This window comes from Mus musculus, chromosome X (assembly GCF_000001635.26).
Source record: "Mus musculus strain C57BL/6J chromosome X, GRCm38.p6 C57BL/6J".
In the NCBI taxonomy this organism is placed as follows: Eukaryota; Metazoa; Chordata; class Mammalia; order Rodentia; family Muridae; genus Mus; species Mus musculus.
In genome coordinates this window covers 93,027,487-93,046,980 of record NC_000086.7, presented here as the reverse complement: position 1 = coordinate 93,046,980, position 19,494 = coordinate 93,027,487, and the positions used below count along the sequence as shown (strand labels likewise).

Genomic DNA, 19,494 nt, shown 5'->3' with positions numbered 1-19,494 from the left:
CCCTGGCGTTCCCCTGTTCTGGGGCATATAAAGTTTGCGTGTCCAATGGGCCTCTCTTTCCAGTGATGGCTGACTAGGCCATCTTTTGATACATATGCAGCTAGAGTCAAGAGCTCCGGGGTACTGGTTAGTTCATAATGTTGATCCACCTATAGGGTTGCAGATCCCTTTAGCTCCTTGGGTACTTTCTCTAGCTCCTCCATTGGGAGCCCTGTGATCCATCCATTAGCTGACTGTGAGCATCCATTTCTGTGTTTGCTAGGCCCCGGCATAGTCTCACAAGAGACAGCTACATCTGGGTCCTTTCGATAAAATCTTGCTAGTGTATGCAATGGTGTCAGCGTTTGGATGCTGATTATGGGGTGGATCCCTGGATATGGCAGTCTCTACATGGTCCATCCTTTCATCTCAGCTCCAAACTTTGTCTCTGTAACTCCTTCCAAGGGTGTTTTGTTCTCAAAGGGGGATTTTTACAAGAGACAGTGAGGTATTACTCACTGAAAGTCTTGATTTAGCCAGTGTTGCATGGAGTTGGTGACCTCAGGATCAAATTGCATTTGAACCTTTAATCTGTACATATGTCAAAATCCAAGCTACTCATATCTGCATCTGACATAGCAGAATAGAGACTTTGTAAAAATTATGGAAGAAGGAAATAAGTTCTCTGGAGATAGGAGAGGAAATATAATATTTTAAAGCAGGAATCATGGTGTTAATCTTCCTTTGTCATGTATTATTTATCAGCATCAGAATGGCTGGTAAACTGAATGACAGTATAGAGGAAAATGGCTTAGGCTGAGCATTATTTTAATACTAGAAAACTAAAATCATTGTCTTATTCATGGTTACTATTGCTAGGATCAAAGGCCATGGCCAAAAGCAACTTGAGAAGGAGATAATTTATTTTATTGTAGAATTTCTAGGTTATACTCCATCACTGAAGGAAGTCAGGGCAGCAACCCGAAGGCAGAATCTGTAACAGGTCACAGAGGAGTGCTGCTTACTCCCTTGCTCCTCATGGCTTGCTCAGCCTGCTTTCTTATACAGCCCAGGTGCCCAGAATTGGTACTACCCATAGTGGGCTGGTCCTCTCCTCCTTCCCTCCCTCTTTTCTTTCCTTCTTTGCTTTTTCCTTCCTTTCTGTGGTATTTGTGATTGAACCTAAAACCTTGTGTGTACGTAATAGGTAGGTTTTCTACTACTGAGTTACATTCTCAACCTTTTATAAACTTTCTATTTTGCACAAGGGTCTTATTAAGTGTCCCAGATTAGCCTTGAACTTGTTATTCTCCTGTTTTAGCATTCCAAATAGCTAGGATTACAGGCTTGCATAACCTAACCTAGCTGATCTAGGTTTCATGAAATTAATTACTTCTAACAGATGATCCATAAGAGAGATGTCTGTCTATCAAATTCTAACAATTTATTCATCAAATTGGGAGATGTGTTCTGGAAAACTGTTTTGGAAATTCACTCATACATGGCTTTTAGAATGCCAGAGAACATTTTCCTTGTTGTACATGTTCTTTTACTAACAAGGTTGTCCCATTATTTTGCCATTGTGAGCATGTCTACCTTTCATGTGGTTTGTTGTGGACTTATTGCAAAAGCTCTGAGGCTGAACATTCCAATTTGAAAATTATGACTGTATTCTCTAAATTTTCTTTTTCTATTTTCTCTTATCAGATTTACTATTTGGGCTGTTGCTTTTGAATACTGTTTATTTTTTATCCTTATTCTTTACAATGTTTCTTCTGGGCACTGTGTATGATTCTTGGACTGTTTGCCTCAAATTATGAATTAAATAGATTTCATGTCTCCTTTAAATTTCCATGATAGCCTCTGGGGGCAGGAGATGCTCTCCTTGGCCCCTATACACTCTGAGATCTTGCTGCATGAGGTGGTACTATTGTAAAAGTTAGGCTTTGGCAGAACAAGTGGAGCAAAGTAAGTCAACTCACATTACTACGATGAAAGGAGACTCAGAGCCTTGCCTGGACACACACTTGCAATTTCTTCTGCCTGCTATAAATGTCTCTCATTTATTCCCATGGTCTTTCAAAACCTTCAGGGGATTCTTACCTTATCTTGCCTGGGGTTAATCTGCCACAAATCATGGCTTCTTGAAGGTCTGAGATATTTGGGTAGGAGACAATGGACTTTATTATTCATGATAACAACATTGTTTGGAGCATCACAATTTTCTTTGACTGATTCTTTGAGTCTCATTTCCCACAAGGAGATACAGAGAGGGCCATGTGACACCAGTATATCTAGTGGGTTATCTAACTGGAGAGGAGACCTGAAGTTAGGAAACATGGGTTGCTCAGAACGACAAATGTCTATGGCTTCCCTTTCTTACAGAAGGGTGCATTAATCTTTATTATTTATTCATTGAATAGTCTGCTCTTCACTTTGGAGGGAGATATTATCTCTACTGTGTGTGGACATTTGCTTTATACAGGTCCTTGGGAAGCTATCCAGAACAAAGGTAGTCAGGGCCTCTACTTCCAAATTGTGCAAAATTGCAGGGCACCTATGGAGAATCATTTCTGACCTTGGACTTGCTTCCTCACTCCCTTTGGGTCTTTGTTTAAATGTTACCTTATTACTGGAGTAGATATGAGCACCTTATAGCAAATAACTACATATGGACACATGTGTCAAAGAATGCCTTGTCATCACTGAAATGCTAAACTGTGCGTATTGTAGTCTTTGTCATTGTCATCTTCTGTATTTGTTCTTCTGTGTACTTGTTATCTGACTATTCTTGCTTTGTTGGTTGTTTAAGCTCTTGGTTGGCTGTGACTTTGTTTTTGTCAGTGTTGTACCAACAGGGCCTAGTACAGTTTCTGGCACATAGCCCCTATTCAGTAAATATTTGATGACCAAATGAATGAATCATTGCATCTCCACTAGATGAGGAGATTATACAAAAACCTATCTTTACTTTCCAAATATAAAATTGTATGCATTAAATGCTTTGTCTCATAAAAAGTCTGTCAGTACCATTTCTGGCTGTAAGCACTATTTTAAGTATCCAGTTCTGTCTTGACTACCTAATTTCCAGCCTTTTCCTCAGACTGGGCTTCCTTTCTGGATACATTGCTTCCTGTACTCTTCTTCACATTCAGATTCGAGCTCCTTGTCTGACACTGCTTATGCCCTAATGCAGATATGGTAACCAACCAACCAACCAACAAACAAACAAACAAACAAACAAACAAATAAACACAGAAAGCTAGGACTGTCAAATTTATTTGCAGAGTGAGAGTGACATATAGTAATTGTTCATTTTCATTGTAAAACTACTTTCATCATTGTTGTCTTTAAGATATCAAGTGCATAGATGGCTCAGTGATTGAGAGTGCTTGCTGCTGTCAGAGTAGACTAGAGCTCTCTTCCCAACTTCCACATTGAGTACTTTATAACTGCCCTCCAGCACCAGAGGACCAGGCTCCCTCTTCTGGCCTCCTTGGATACCAGCACATCTATTCTCTCTCTCTCTCTCTCTCTCTCTCTCTCTCTCTCTCTCTCTCTCTCTCTCTCTCTCTCTCCCCCTCTCTCTCTCACACACACACACATATACATACACACAATAATAAAAAGAATTATTTAATAAAGATATTGAGTGGTTTGAAAATTCCTGGATATTTAATAATGGGGTCTCATGAGCTGGTAAGGATTGGTTCCAGCACCTCATCCTTTTAATAATATGCAGATATCATAATAAAATGACATATTGTCACAAGAAAAACGGGAAGAAATAACTTAAATAATAGCAAGTTTATATTTTTACCTAGTAGAATAGCATATTTGTTTTCCCTTGGTCTAGTAACATAAAGGCTTAAAGAAAACATATTTGTTAGTCAAGAGAACCCTGTACTGTGAACTTGTGTTTTTGCAATTTATTCGTTATTCTCACATCATCTGGTAGGATGCTGCTCACATTGTAGCACACATCAGAATCCCCAGGAGGACTTCCTAAAACAGATGGCTAGTGCATTTCCCCTCCCTGAGCTTCTGAGACAGTATCTGGGTGGGGCCTATGAATCTGCATGTCTAACAAGTCCACCCAGTGATGTCGCTGCTGTGAGTGCAGAGACCACCCCTGAGAGCTGGTACCCTTTGCCAAAAGTTCTGCTCCCACATGCTGTTCAGAAGAGGTAATTTTTAAAAATAAACAGTGTACATGGACCAACAGGAGGAAGGAAAAGCCACAAAATCAAAGAAACAGGAAGCCGTGCTATAAAGGAAGGAACAGCAACTAAAGCTGATCACTACAAGTCTCAAAGAGAAGGTGAATTTAGATATTCGAGGGGGGGGGGCACATAATCTCTTGGTTTATAACCCTGTTGTATGCTGGCTTCCTAAAGCAGGAGACCTGGCTGGAAATAGTTTTGATGAGGGCACGAATCTTGAAGCTTTCTGGGTAACCTCTCCTTTAGATGAAATGGAGCAAAGATCACTTATTTAAGGGCCTGCATTTCAAACAACCTTGAAAAAAATGATTTACCCATTACCATGTGGTACTCATGCAAATAAGAGGGCTTGGGCAAAGAGGGAACACTTACCCTTGATTAGATGGGACATATTAGCTTCCTGAAATTTTCTCACCTGTTTAAGCAGCTCTCAATCACAAAGCCTGACAGGATAGACACTCATGGTGGGAAGGTTTAACAGGGCTCAGTTAAACCCAAGGGGTGTCACATTTATCCTAGATCTCCAAGGCAATCTATGATTTTCTCTGTCCTTCCAAAATCCTATTTGTGTAGGTGCTGGACAGTAGCCTTTCCCTTTGCAAGTTCTCCAGGGGGCTGGTGGTGTAGGCATACTACTCAGCCTGGAAATTTTTGCAATTGATTTAACACCAGGGATGGTTAATTCACAGAAGGCAGGGCAAAATAAGATAGGAATGTGATTTGACACAGGGAATACTAGTGGAATAGGGTGGCAGTAAAACTCTGAATTTCCTAAGTTGAGCTATTTTGTCATTTGTTGGGGACCTAAACCTGACCTCAGCACTTATGCACAGCTTGTTTTGATAAGCTCTCTTTGAAATCAGCAGAGAAGAAAGATAGTTGCAAGTTCATTATCAGAAATCTTCTAGACATAGTAGCTTGGAGGGATAAAGAGGTTGAACCTCTCTATCTTACTGGGCTTTCTGTGCTCTGCTTAGAAAACATGTGTGCATTGCTCTAGGCCTAGGGGTTTCTGTGTGATAACTGGGATGCAAACAAGCTTGTTTTCCTCCTTGCTGTTTTGCTGGCTTTTGCATAGTTCCCTGGGTATCTTTATCCTTCCTGGAGGGAATGAATATCAGGGTGTTGGAGGATGGTGGGTCCCTAGGAGAAAGCTTGTGTCTATGGATCTGTAGTCTTCATTATGGCTAGACAGATGACTCTTTAGATTGAAGGATCTTGAAGGATCTCTTGACCAATCCAATTGCAATCCCCTTTTAGAGAACTGTTAGCAATGATAGTAGGGTGGAGCTAGCAATGTTTGCTCTGGTGCTCTGCAAAGTATATCCTGGGATCAGTAACATCAGTACTAGCATCAGTATCCCTGAGACATGAAATGCCTGCTGTTGGCCCCATCCATTGGCTGGCACAGGGCTTCCTCCAGGGGATCCTGGTACATGCCAAAGTTTGAGGTCTACAGGGCTACATGGACATTATCTTCTGCAGGCCTTCTGTGGAAGCAGACAGAGAGCAGCAGTTTGAGGCATGTGGGATGAGCTGTTTCTTGGCAGCCATCCCTGTCGCTCTGTTCAAAATTTCAAAAGTGCACATTTCTTCCCTGGTGTCACTGCTTAATGATAAAGTGGCATTTTGGCTGTTTAAAAGGTAAGTAAAGCTGCTTTTTAGGTAAGTAGATTTATAAAGGAAGGTGCATAAAGGGTGCTCTTTACTTTTGGATCCATCTTTTACCTACTGTGAACATTCATTCTAACTTATCTCTCTTCTCTGGACCAGATCATTTCAGGTCTATCATCATACACATTGTAAATTGTTTTGGCATCTCAGTCTCTGCTTCACAGAATGCTTTATGATCGTAGCTGGGTAGCCGGATCTTGTTCCTGATACATTCCTTGGACTTAGGTGGACTTATTGACCATATGGTAGGAATATAGGCTATTAGAGTGAGGGGCTCACCACCATCCATGTGGCAGTATTTTATTAAAGGTCATACCATTGTTCACCTCGTGAACTGTAATGCACTCTGATGAAATGAAGGTCTTCACTTCAGGTTAAGCCAGCCTGGCATTTAGGATTCATACATACCACTTTTCTTCCCCATCAAGGACACATAACAGACCAGTTCTGTAATTAATGAAAAGACTGAAGTAAAATTTTCATGAGCTGGAAAATGGACAAGATTACTAAGCCAAATGTAGGTTTTGAGCAGCTTGCTTTAAACTTTAATTTACTTATGTGAGAAGTGGGTATAATATAGGGCTCTATACCTTTAAGTTATTGTGAAAGCTAACTGACTTGTACGTGCAAAGTCCTCAGCAGGGTATGCAGCTCTGTATGTGATCAGAGCTCAAGACCATTTAAGATGTTATGTATGTGGATGTGGCTATGCAGATATGCATGCAAGGATGCACTCATAATTCATAATATATACTCTTGTGTGCATACAAACACACAATGCATGGCTGAATAATAGGCTACTACATGAGTTGGAATGACCAGAACAAGGTATACCTAGAATTGTTCCATTCTTGTCCTGATATCATATATTCTTCCCTAGCATTGCCGTATTTTCAGTAAGTCAGTTATCTCCAGAAAAACACTCATGTGGCTAAGATCCATCACTGGCTGCCCTTCTAAGCTTTACTGTGATTTGGGATGGGCTAGTAGAATGGGCTATTCAGAAGGCCCAGAAGCTATAGGAAAAAAATTGAGAATGGGAATGGGCTATAGATGTAGGCTCTTGCTTCCCTCACAGTGTGCTCAGGATATCACAGAGTGAAGCAGAAGCCACTTTCTTTTTTTGTGGTATGTGCAGACTCTTAGTGCTGTTTTTTCTCTGAGTTTTAGAATCAAAGTCGTCTTTGGACACTTGCTATCAGTCATCCCAGGGGTGTGTCCGTGACGAGTGCATGTGGATGACCACACAGGGCCTCTGACTGACTGCAGTCTTGGCAAGCTCCACTCTCCCCTTTGGTTTCTGTGCTTCTGCATCATAGATCTATTGCAAATTCTCTAACCCTAGGGTCCTTGACTCTCTCTCTCTCTCTCTCTCTCTCTCTCTCTCTCTCTCTCTGTCTCTCTCTGCCTGTGTGTGTGTGTGTGTGTGTGTGTGTGTGTGTGTGTGTGTGTGTGTGGTATGTAGCCCTGGCTTGCCCAGAACTCTTTATGCAAACCAAGCTTGTCTTAGACCAACAGAGATCCTCCTGTTTCTTCCTCCTAAGTGCTGGGATCAAAGGTGTGTGCCACTCTGTGTAGCCATGCTTTTTCCTTTTGGAATGTTCTTTCTTCACTCTTGGCTTAGTGAGTATATCACTTTTGACTTAGGCATTATTTTAAATACTACTTCTTTACGGAGATCTCCCAGACTTGTGTTTCAACTTTGTGACCCATTTTCCAAACTCTTATGGTCTGAGAACATAACACAGTGCTTACTACATGGAACATATATTACTAGTCACTGATAGTCAAGCATGTGAATTTTATGTGCATTCTGAGAGGAGAGAGAGAGAGAGGGGGAGAGAGAGAGAGAGAGGGAGAGAGAGGACTAATATGGGTTCCTTTACCTCTTTTCTGTCTTGACTGAAGTTTACTCTTGAACCTTGAAGATAGAAGCTGTTTAAGCACAGGAAAGTGCTACAGTTAGAACAATGAAAAAATGTATTTCACAGTTCATATGAATTTCTTTACCTTCTGTCAAATCTATGGCATGACAAGAAATTTATTCTATCATCTGGTGGCTCAATTGTTAGCTTGTGACTCTGACTCTGAGATGCACCTTCCCTATGAGCTCAGTTGCAAAATGTCTACTTTATAATCGTAGAAATAAACACGTGCTTTACCTTTTCTCTCTTTGTAGGTGGGAACATCAAGAATTTCTGGGAATTTGAACATTTCTTTCACAACACTGTGCAGAAAGTGGCTTATCATTTTACTTTGAGTTGATGTTCATGGCAACAACATTCACATACCTAGGATAGAGAGAGGCAATTGTTTAGCTGTCACCCCCAAACTTAGTCATACCATTGATCTGACATCAGAAAGTGCTCATCCTATTGATCTAATGTCAGATGGGTGGTATAAAAGTAATAATGGGCTATGATTGACAGCTTGAGTTGACAGATTATCAAATCACTGTTTCCTACAGCCAAGCTGCTGGCAGATTCAGAACATTACCTTGCTGACACAGATCCACTTGACCTTTAACTTTGTATTACATGTGCTAAATCTAGTCCTTATATGATGGCATTGTAAATGCTTCCAATTCAGTTTATTTAAAACACATAGCTGGAGAACCAAGAATTATCTAAACTTAGAGGGGAGCACTAAGAGTGAGGTAAATAAGAAATATTATTGATTTTCAGGCATGGTGATGCATGCCTGAAATTCCAAGTCTGCAGAGTCAGAGGCAGAAAGATGGAGAGTTTGAGGCTTGCCTGGGTTACAGGGTAAAACATTATCCTAATAACAAACAAATAAAAAACCCAAACAGCAACAAATAAAGAAATGTTGAGTGCTTGAATATGTGAATTTATATCTAAGGCTAGTACTTAGGAAGGTGGTTACAGATGATGAGAGATGCTTTCTCAGGCATCTAGAGATAGATTGTCACAACAGTCCCCATCTATATCACTGGTGGCAGATGCTTCTGTTTCTGGGACACTGAACAGAAAAAGGATGGTAGACAAGCTGTTATGTAGCTTGAAAATAGAGGTACCTGCAAGAATCCACACCATTAGCTGTTTAGCTTTGTAGTTCTAGGACTTCCCCCAGGTGGTATGCTTCTGGACCAGTATCAGCAGCATCCCCAGGGGGCTGTGAGAGATGACAACAACTTTCTGCTTCTACTGAGACCTAAGGAATGAAGATCTGCAGTTTAACAAGATCCCCAGGTGATTCTCATTAAACTGTGAGCAGCATTTGTTTAAGAGTTTCATCCTCTTCAGATGCAAATGTCTTAAATCAAAATCTTTCCTAGGACTGCAGGAGGTTAAACTCTAGGTTTTAGGTTCTTAACCTCTACAATTTAATCTTTGGAAGGTCAGAGCTCTGAGCTTTAAGCAATAGAAGAAGTATGTTTGGGTTGAGCTAAAGGACTTACTAGAAAGTATTGCATGGTTCTCAGAATGACCCAGAAGAATCAGGAATAAAGCTGATAAACAGGGGTGCTAGTTTGCTGGGACTTAGCTAAAAGTGCACCAGATAATAATTTTGATGAGTTCATTGCTACTACTATCACCAAGGCCACTGCTGCTACAACAAGGCAGCTTGTACCAGCTTGTGAGGGCCAATTGCCTGCCTCTCTTCTCAGCATTCACTGAGGGTTTGTCCATTTGAATGCTTGAAATCAGCTCTATAGAGAGCTTTCCTACTGTAAAACTCAGCAAGTGCTACAAATCAGGGCTCTTTTTGAGAGTCGATTTACCAGAATACTACTGCATTAAGTCCATTAATGGGACCACTAGGCCTGCTTCCCTTGGAGATCAGATGCTATAGACATAGCAGATGTCAACATGAATATTTACTTGCACTTTATTTGTTTTTTTCTTTTTATTATTAGCCTGAAAGAAGTGTCATCAGAACCTTAAGTAAGCAGTTCCTACTTTTGGCTATACACTGGAATTACCTGGAAAACTTAAAAAAGAAAACTAATGCTGAAATTTGAAAAAGAGCAAGGAAGGCAAATGGGAGGGACTGGCAGGAAAAAAGAGAAGGGGAAATGGTGTAATTATAGTACAATTTCAAAAACAAAAGAAATAATTTAAAAAATGTAAGAAAGAGCCTGATGGTAGACATTGGAAAAAGTGGTATTGTGAAGACCTCATGATTATTTTAAAATTAACAACGTAAGGGCTGCAGAGATTACTCAGTGGTTTGGAGCACAAACCTCTCTTGCAAAGGACTCAAGTTCAATGCCCAGCATTAGCATTAGGCCGCTCACAACTGCTTGAAACTCCCATTCCAGAGGGTCTCATGGCCCATTCTGGACTCGTTGGGCACTGCATTTACATGCCCATATCCCCTCCTCTGCTGCATATACGTATAGTCTAAAACTCTTAAAATGAACAGCATAGCTCTAATTTCAAAAGCTTTGTGTGTGGGAACCCTGGATGGTTTTTGTTGGGTGTCATTCATTTAGTTTTTTGAGACAAGGGGAAGTCAAGCTGTTGAGGAAACTGTTTATGCTCTTAAATAGTAAGTAGCCTTGAGAAATAGATGTAGAATTTGTTTGTTTCAGATAAGTTTTAGGGCTGGGGAGGAAGTTTGGTGGTAGAGCAAATTGCCCAGCATGTATGAGACCCAGCACATGTTTCAAGTTCCAACTCCAGCAAACAAAACAAAGCAAAGCAAAGCAAAGCAAAGCAAAGCAAAGCAAAGCAAAACAAAAGGCAAATCTTAACTCTGTAGTTTGCTGTCTGTGATTTTTTTTCTGATTGAAAGAAAACTTCAGAAGTTTTTTGTTGTTGTCATTTTGTTTTTAGTAGCAACCATGTTGGTGGAATCACACTACAGGGAAGAAGAGAGGCAAAAGAAAGACTCCAAAGATGAGCCAGTCGATCTTGCAACAAAAAGAGGTGCCCCCCCCAAAGTAGTTTTAGCAGTGGTTGGGAAAGAAACATGCTGACAGCTGAGGAAAGACTTCTGGGTATAGTTTAAATTGCTAATTGGCTCCTGGTTCCCGGTGGTACAAAGTTCAGTGTGACTTAGATTTACTGTGGCTGGGGGAAGGAATTATGCCTAATTTAAGCAGTGACTGGTCACAACTTACAGGCCTGGGAACAGGGAGAGATGTGGAAAACTTGAACAGTTTTGTGTGACAAACAGCTTTCTCTGTGAGTAAAGACAAGTATGATTTTTATTTTATCAAGAGAAATCTGAGACATAAGAATGTTCTGGAATCAGAGTTGACATTTCCTGATGCTCATACCATGTACCTAAATCTAGGTGGGCATTTGTAAACAGTTGTATCTTCTCAGTTATAAGGTATACATTTCTTTAGTATTCATTGATACTAGAGCAGCTTTGTTTTTATGCTTATTGATTTAAATAAGCATCTATTGATGCCTGCGTAGCAGCTCAGAGAGTTTGACTTAGTTACTGTGTGGTATGGCTGGTGATTTGGGATTTTTTTTTTAAAATAAAAGGTGATCTTGATGTGCAATAAGATGAGAACTGTACTAGAAAATTCTGTCTCTTGCTGTGCTATCTTGCCCTTGCCCACTTTGGGGACATTTTTGAGAACATGGTGCTATAAACAAGTCAACTCATTAATCTGTCAGGTTAACAGTGGGCCTGGGAATAACCTGGCCAACACATGCTTATAAATGGGAAACATACATCTTACATTCAGTCAGATTTGGAGAATAGCTTCATCTTTCGAGTATTCAGAGACCTTCCCAAGTCTCTTACGACCAAGGAGTAAATGCTGTGACACTTGATATGCAGGCCTGATAAATACAGTAGGAAAATTGTTCTTGAATTTCTGAGTATATGTTTGTGTTTCAGGTCTAATATTTATAAACTTGAGGATGACAGAGCCAACCTTCTAGTGTTAGGGCTAGATCTTATATGTTTGTGCACAGCACCTAGAACCATCCTTGGTTCTTATGCTGCAGGTATTGTAGTCTCCTAGGTTTGTCTACCTTGTTGGATTTAGAAGCTCAACTAAAGTATTTAGGAGCTAAAATACTAGATAAATTAGAAGCTCCAGCACTCCAGAGTCTGATGCTAGAGGATTATAAATTCAAGGCCATCCTAGGCTATGCACTGAGACTTTGTTTCAAAATGTAAAACCCAAATCTAAATCTAAGCAAAACAACAAGAAGCAAATACACATACCATAAGTGTGTACTTTTCAAAAATGGCAAAATCAGTGCTCCAATTTAACATATATGCAAAATTTCTTCAGCCCAGTAGAGATAACAAATAATTTTGTTGGACTGAAATGACTTTACCCAGAGTTAAGTTCACCATAACATCAATACAAATTCTACTAAAAGTTTATATATTGTTTTATTATAAGAGTTTAATTATTTCAGGATAGAATTAGTAGTGTAATTGAGCCACACGGACATAAAATGAGACGCCTAGAGTGTTTGCATTAACCTTTATCTCTTTCCTTCACAGGATTTTGTCCTTTTCCTTGAATCTCTGTTTATCACAGTCACATGATAGTAGTCACTCTCCTTTAGGTACGTTGTTATTATTATTTTTAAAGTGTGCCTTTATCTTGGTAAAATCTGCTTTGGATGTGCAAGGAAAATAGAGTTTCCATCCCTTAAATAAGGAAGAGCAAAGAGAAATCTAGAAACATTTCATTTCGACTTGTTGGCTTTAATTTTGAGACCTTGTGGCAGTAAATAAAGAATATTGGAAGAAGAGGAAACAACAACAACAACAACAACAACAACAACCAAAATCCCCCTGCACCACAGCAACATGTTTTGTCCCGTGCTGCTTGCCCCTACACCTGATTTCAAATGTAAATTGCACAGCATTTAGCACTAATGAAAATACTCTAGTGAAGGAAATTGTTAAGATTTTCTGGTGCTCCCCTAGGGGTAATATTAAACACCCCGGTTACTAACATCTCACTCCAAGGAGACAAAAATGTGCACTGAGAATACAAAAGCCCTGTTGGCATCTAAATGTGGGCCAATTAATTTGCTGTTATCGACATGTGGCTTTGCAAGGAGACATGAAAGTAGGGCCCAGGAAAGCTATTGAGATTGCTATATTGCAGGGCTCCTTGACCCTGGAGTTTTCAATGCTTGCTTAATCATGACATTCTGCTTTCTATTTATTTATACAGTTGCTTCAATGAACAAATTAATAATTATACAGCACATTGACAAACATGCCGGGTAATATTTGCCAGATTTTAAATTAATTTAATTCAAGGGCCACTTCATTTCCAGGATTCATCCGCACATCAGGCATCCGCCTTACCTCGTTGCTATTCACGCCACACCAAGATTTGTCATCATTTCCCCCTTCTTTTCTTCTTTTCAGACAAAGACAGCACAACTTGCCATGCCAAATAAAGAGACACTAACAGGCAGGTGGAAGACAGATAGATGACAGACAAATAGGAATATAGATAAATGCACAGACAACATAAATTTAGAAAGAAGGATAATAGCTGTTCCAATGATATGTGAAAAACAATTAGAATCCACTAAGATCTCTTTATTTTCTCTTTAGCTCCAATTTGCAATTTATCTTCTCTTGTTTCATATCCCCAAGCCTTCTTTACAATTTACAGACTGGAAATTCAAACAAATAGCACATAGTTTGAGAAATGATTACTTTTCTTGGAAACAATGACAGAAAAAAAATCGTATAAAAATGTAGTTTCTTGGGTTTGGGAAGAAGCCAGGCGAGATTTCAGGTTGCTTTGCATATCAGTAAGGCTTGAGCCAAAGTTAATGAGGTTGGATTGTATAGAAGAAGGGTCAGTTGATTTTAGAGACATTACAATTGAATTACCAACCATAATTGCATTTGTATTACTAAAAAGGAAAAAAAGGTTTTAGTTGAATTGCAGTGTATTATTATATATGTAGTTACAGGTACAGATGAAACCTTGACCCTTAAGAAAAACTAATACCAAAACCAACCAACCAACCAAACCTAATGAGCAAGATTTCAAGACTATGCCTTTATTACTGATGCCAATATGAAAAAATATTGACTGAGCTAGGGTTTCTGCCATTAAAAGTAGGTCTGGACATCAAATACATTATCCTATGCTCATGGACAATAATGAAATAAATTTAATGAAATATTAAGTAGTTACCTCGAACAAGAGAACCATAAAATAGATTCGAAGCAGTGACCTAGTAAGTTGTTTCTTATGTGGCTAGCATTCTAGGATTTGGGACATTAATAGAGCCTTCTTTGTCCACAGCCTTTCTGATAACATGTAAATCAGTTGTCAGTTCACGTTTAGGGAGAACTAAGCTATTTCTATAAATCTTGCTCTTATATGTTTGTTTATCCTGTGTGTGGATCAATAGCTATCTGAAGATTATGCTAAGATTGGCAACAATTTTGAGCAAAATCATCACAGGATATTGTGACTGTGGTGATATAATATTTACTACTGAAAATACAGATGCAGATTAGTGTGTGCATGTATGTGTTTGTATGTGTGTGTTTGTGTGTGTTGTAATAGTAAGAGATATTGAACTTTTCTCTGGAATGTGTTTCTTCATTATACTTGGTTTAGGTTTTCCATGTTGGGATGGGAGTGGGGAAACCACAGGATAGTGTTGCTAAAGATAAATCTTTTCTCTTGGGGGAGAGAAATACAATTTATAAACTATTTTGCCAATGTGCATAGTTGTTTGTCTGTCCAGGAGAAAATATTCTTATAATGCTATATTTTCATTTCCTAAGCCCAGAAAGCTATTTAGCTACTATGCTACAAGGTGGCTCTTTTTTATATATATAAAAAAAATTGGAGCAGCAACCATTTAGAGAAAATCAGGCAAAGTCTAGGCTGATAATTTTAGTGCAAGCAGGCTTTTGCTTCAGTACCCGAGATAATTGTCTCAATCTCCTTTTTACTCTGCAGGGTCACAGATGTCAAAAGGCATTCCCACATGCAAGTGGAAATTGTACAATACATAGCCCAGAAATTATGTGTCTTTTACTTAAAAAAAATCAGGTAGACCTATATGCCACAATAATTATAAAAATTATACTAGCATTTATTTGGTTATATTAATATGCTATTTGTATTAACTAGTTTTACTAATTACCTAATTACTGCCCGCTAGGGTAATTACTCATCTTGATTAAATGAATGTTGAAAGGTGAACTCACAGGCATGAATTTGGTAATCATTTTCCTATCTAGAATAAAAATGCTGAGGGCAGATGCTCAATCCATTTAGTATTCTCATTGATTGTGGAGCTCGAAGGAGTTTGTAAGGTGTAGTTCATAAAACAAGTGTGACTAAATAGAAGATTGAAGAAAATAGGTGTAAATTAGAAGCACTTAGTGATGTTTCCTTTGATAAGAATGGAACATTAAAATGAGTGATTTTAAAGTCACTTAAAAAATGCATAGTGAGCAAGGCAAAGACACTTGACCAGATGGACTTGGGATTGAACCTTAGCCTTATATGGGTTGGGAAAGCAACATTGTTGCAGTTAGTCTCATTTTCTTATTCTGTCCAATTTGAATATTGTATTCCATATTAGCTTCTAGTGCTGTCGGGATGAGTGAGTCAAACAATGATTTTAAAATGGTCTCCAACTAAGGAAGGAAGCATCTTTAAAATCTGTGTGCGCTTCTCTAAGATTCAGATTTTATAAGCTTGACATACTATTAATAATAAGTCATCTTTGAGGTGGAAGTTATTACAGTAACAGTGTGAGGAAGAGACATTTCCAGAACAAGTGTGTCACAACAACTGAACTCCAGTGTCATCAGTCTTAGGATGTCCTGGTTATGTGAGACAGGTATGCATTTCAACATACAAGCCGCCCATATAAATATATGCATCCTGAAGGCAGAGACTTGGTCCCTTTTGTTTAATTCTGTGTTTTAGGGATTTATAAAAAGCTTGATAAAGTCTGCTTACAAAGTACGGTTAAAAAATTAAGGTATTAATGAATGATTATGTAATATTTGTATAATAGATTATTTCTTTTGTGTTCCCCATGATTCTAGGTTCTGAAGGTCACTTTGGGGAGCACATTGGTGTTTCAAAAACTGTAAGATGTTATCACTGTGCTGAGCTTTTGCATGTGTTAGCTAGCAGCTGCTGTGGACTGTTATGGATTATACTGCCCAGCTATTATCACACAATATCCAAAGTGACAAGGAACAATATATCCTGCTTCCCTCCTCTTACCACAGGTATGTGGTTTATTTCATTTTGAAGCTTCCTCTGCTCCCAGAGTGCTTCTCTGGGCCATCATGACTAATGTTGAAAGTAGGCCAGAAATAGGGACACACCCATTCCATAAAGGAGTTCACAAGGGTCTTTCCTAGTTGTTGGAAGGGCAGTCTCAGATCATATTAAAATGCTACCATTGGTGATTCAGAAAAAAAAAACAACAAATTCATTTCCTAAAGGAGTCCAGTGGACAGGACAACTGGCCACCTAACTGACTTCAACAGTGCAATAAATGCTCCCGAGTAGAATGTTCAAATGCAGAAGACCTGCTCAGTACTTCCTGAGGTCATCTGTTAGGAGGCATGCCAGCTACCCTTGAATGTCCCGTAACATGGATGTAGTAGAGGGAAGGGTTTATCTAGCATGCATACTTGAAAGAGTCAGCACCATGTAAAACCCTCCCTGCTAGTTTTCCTCAGGATATTCCATAAATGTTAGCCTTAGTGCTTGTCTTAGTCAGGGTTTCTATACCTGCACAAACATCATGACCAGGAAGCAAGTTGGGGAGGAAAGGGTTTATTCAGCTTACACTTCCATACTGCTGTTCATCACCAAAGAAGTCAGAACTGGAACTCAAGCAGGTCAGGAAGCAGGAGCTGATGCAGAGGCCTTACTGGCTTGCTTCCCCTGGCCTGCTCAGCTTGCTCTCTTATAGAACCAAGACTACCAGCCCAGAGATAGCACCACCCACAAGGGGACCTCCCCCCTTGATTACTAATTAATAAAATGCCTTGCAGCTGGATCTCATGGAGGCATTTCCTCAACTGAGGCTCCTTTCTCTGTGATAACTCTAGCCTGTGTTAAGTTGACACAAAACTAGCCAGTACAGTGCTCTTAATAAGATTAAAGGTGATGATGTAAGTTAACTATGACCACCACCATCAAAAGGATTAGTATATTAGTGGTTGCAAATAAACCATTTACCCTGATGAACAAAACTTTAGAATAAAATCAAGTTGGAGTATGATTTGGATAATACTTCATGAATGATCTTCCTTTTATAAAGCAACTATTTTTAATAAGATCTTCTTTAGTGCATTTGGTGGGGACAGGATTGCATGAGATATTTTAATTACATGCTGGGACTCTAAAAGAGGTGCAACTATACATTTCCTTTTTTGCCATGGGGCATTGACATGTTAATTTTCACTTAATTTCTGGATATTAATTTATGACTTAGTCTACTGAACTCTATTTGGTCTTTGGATCCATCTTTCACACAAGCAGACAAAACATGATCTTATATTTTTGTGTAACTTAAGCAGAAGATGAAGAGTTATTTTATTATTTTTAAGAATGTTGAAGTAGGCTTTCAGTTGTTCTAAATACCATTTAAAAGACCTTTTAAAATGATCTGCTTTTACTAATGTTTATCAGTCTATGTTTGAGTACCATATGTGTGCAAGTGCATACAGAGGCCAGAAGAGGCCACTAGAGCTAGAGCTACAGTTTAGAGGAAAAACAGACAATAGAGAAACCAAAAGGAGTTTAACAAGGTTTATTTGAGACCATATGAGAGGGAGGGAGAGAGAGAGAAAGAGAGAGGAAGGGAGGGAGGGAGAGGGAGAGGGAGAGGGAGAGGGAGAGGGAGAGGGAGAGGGAGAGGGAGAGGGAGAGGGAGAGGGAGAGAGAGAACAACATGTTGGTGCTAGGAATTGAACTTGGGGCCTCTGGAAGAGAAGTATGCTCCCTTAACCAATAAATCCCTAAAGGCCTTTAAAGGACACCCTTCTCTCCAGATAATTGACAACCAAGATAGCACCATGGAGAAAAGGAGGTGAGTATGTGTTTCTCTTTGCCCATTTTTATTAAGTCTATCCCCTCAGTACTTGGTCTCTTCTATTCTCACTAGAATTGACTATTTTTCTCTGTCTATATCTCATCTATTATCTATATATACATCTAATTATCTAGCAATCATCTATTTATCAACTATCTATCTTTCTATCATCTATCTATCTATCTATCTATCTATCTATCTATCTATCTATCTATCTATCCATCCATCCATCTATTGCTGTTCCTTATTCCAGTATGCTTTAATTTTAAAAGAATTGGGAAAAAAAGTCCACAGCTGCCATCTCTACATTCCAGCCTCCTAGTGTCCTCTGGTACTGTATCATTAGAAGTGTTTCTGTTGCGATCAGAGTAGGTTGTTTATTTGTTTGCCCTCAAATCCATTTTGTACATTCTTCTTTTCAACTTTATTTTGTAGTGAACAACTGCCACTGATTTCTGATTTCTAGGCAGGGGTGCACTAGCAGATGATTGCAGAGTGGAAGAGAGAGCCAAGAAACAGTTTCTCTTGCTCCCTCTCTCTCTCCCTCTCTCCCTCTCTCTTTCTCTCCCCCTCTGTCTCTCCCTCTCTCTGTCTCTTCTCTACCCCACTTCCCTTTCACTGCTGCAAACTGTTTCCAATAGTTGAACTCTCCCATAACCCCTGTTAAATATTAAACTCTCTTTGCATGTGACTTTTATTTGGCCCTCTCTCTTGTATTCACTACCTGCCAGCTCATTCTTTCATAGTTTTCCTCAGGCTACTCTCCATCTGCCCTGTCTTAAATGTTCTCCAGGTTTTAACCTTTTCATTTCATTTCATCCAATATTTCATTCAGTATTCTTCTTGGGCAACCTCATCAGATTGCATGATGCTAACCAAGTGATTCTCAAATCTCACTTTCAGTTTGGGTCTTTTCTTTCTTTTTTTTTTTTGAGTGGTAATTATTTATTTCCTTCTCTTCCTCCTCCTCCTTTTCTTCCTCCTCCTCCTCCTTTCCTCCTCCTCCTTTTCTTCCTCCTCCTTTTCTTCTTCTTCCTTCTCCTTTTCCCCCTCTTCTTTCTCCTCCTCTTCTTTCTTCTCCTCCTCCTTCATCTCCTTCTTCTCCTTCAGCACCACCACCACCAACTACCGTTATTATTATCTTTTAGCAAAACCTCGGAAATCCAAAGCAACAGAGGCTGTACAGTTTGGGTCTTTTTTTCTCTTACTGTTAGACCTATATGTGTTCTATGGTACTCTGGGAATCAACCTGTGTGACATATTAAAGATTTTCAAAATGATCACTAATCTGTCATACAGATCTTCACTATTTGTGCTTCATTTCCTACAAATGAAATTTTACCAAGCTCGGAATTAAAATATTGCATGTTGCTCTCAAATCCCCTGTGCACCTACTCATGTTCTGGTGGGTCTTCTTTTTCTCTCTCTTTTTTATTAGGTATTTTCCTCGTTTACATTTCCAATGCTATCCCAAAAGTCCCCTATACCCTCCCCTCCAATCCCCTACCCACCCACTCCCCCTTTTTGGCCCTGGCGTTCCCCTGTACTGGGGCATATAAAGTTTGCAAGTCCAAAGGGCCTCTCTTTCCACTGATGGCCAACTAGGC

The 19,494-nt window shown here is 39.4% G+C and overlaps 1 long non-coding RNA gene across 2 annotated transcripts in view; it reads left to right on the top strand.

Annotated features, from left to right (window-relative positions):
• Positions 1-19,494, top strand: part of Gm38657 — a 123,009-nt gene that overhangs the window by 10,964 nt on the left and 92,551 nt on the right. The window contains exons 1-5 of one of the 2 annotated variants that reach the window (XR_878136.1): positions 7,715-9,088; positions 10,679-10,771; positions 12,324-12,388; positions 15,879-16,067; positions 17,820-17,884. This is a non-coding gene — a long non-coding RNA (predicted gene, 38657). Of the gene's footprint in view, positions 1-7,714; positions 9,089-10,678; positions 10,772-12,323; positions 12,389-15,878; positions 16,068-17,819; positions 17,885-19,494 lie in introns of those variants that run through there. The other variant, XR_878137.1, reaches the window with a different exon arrangement.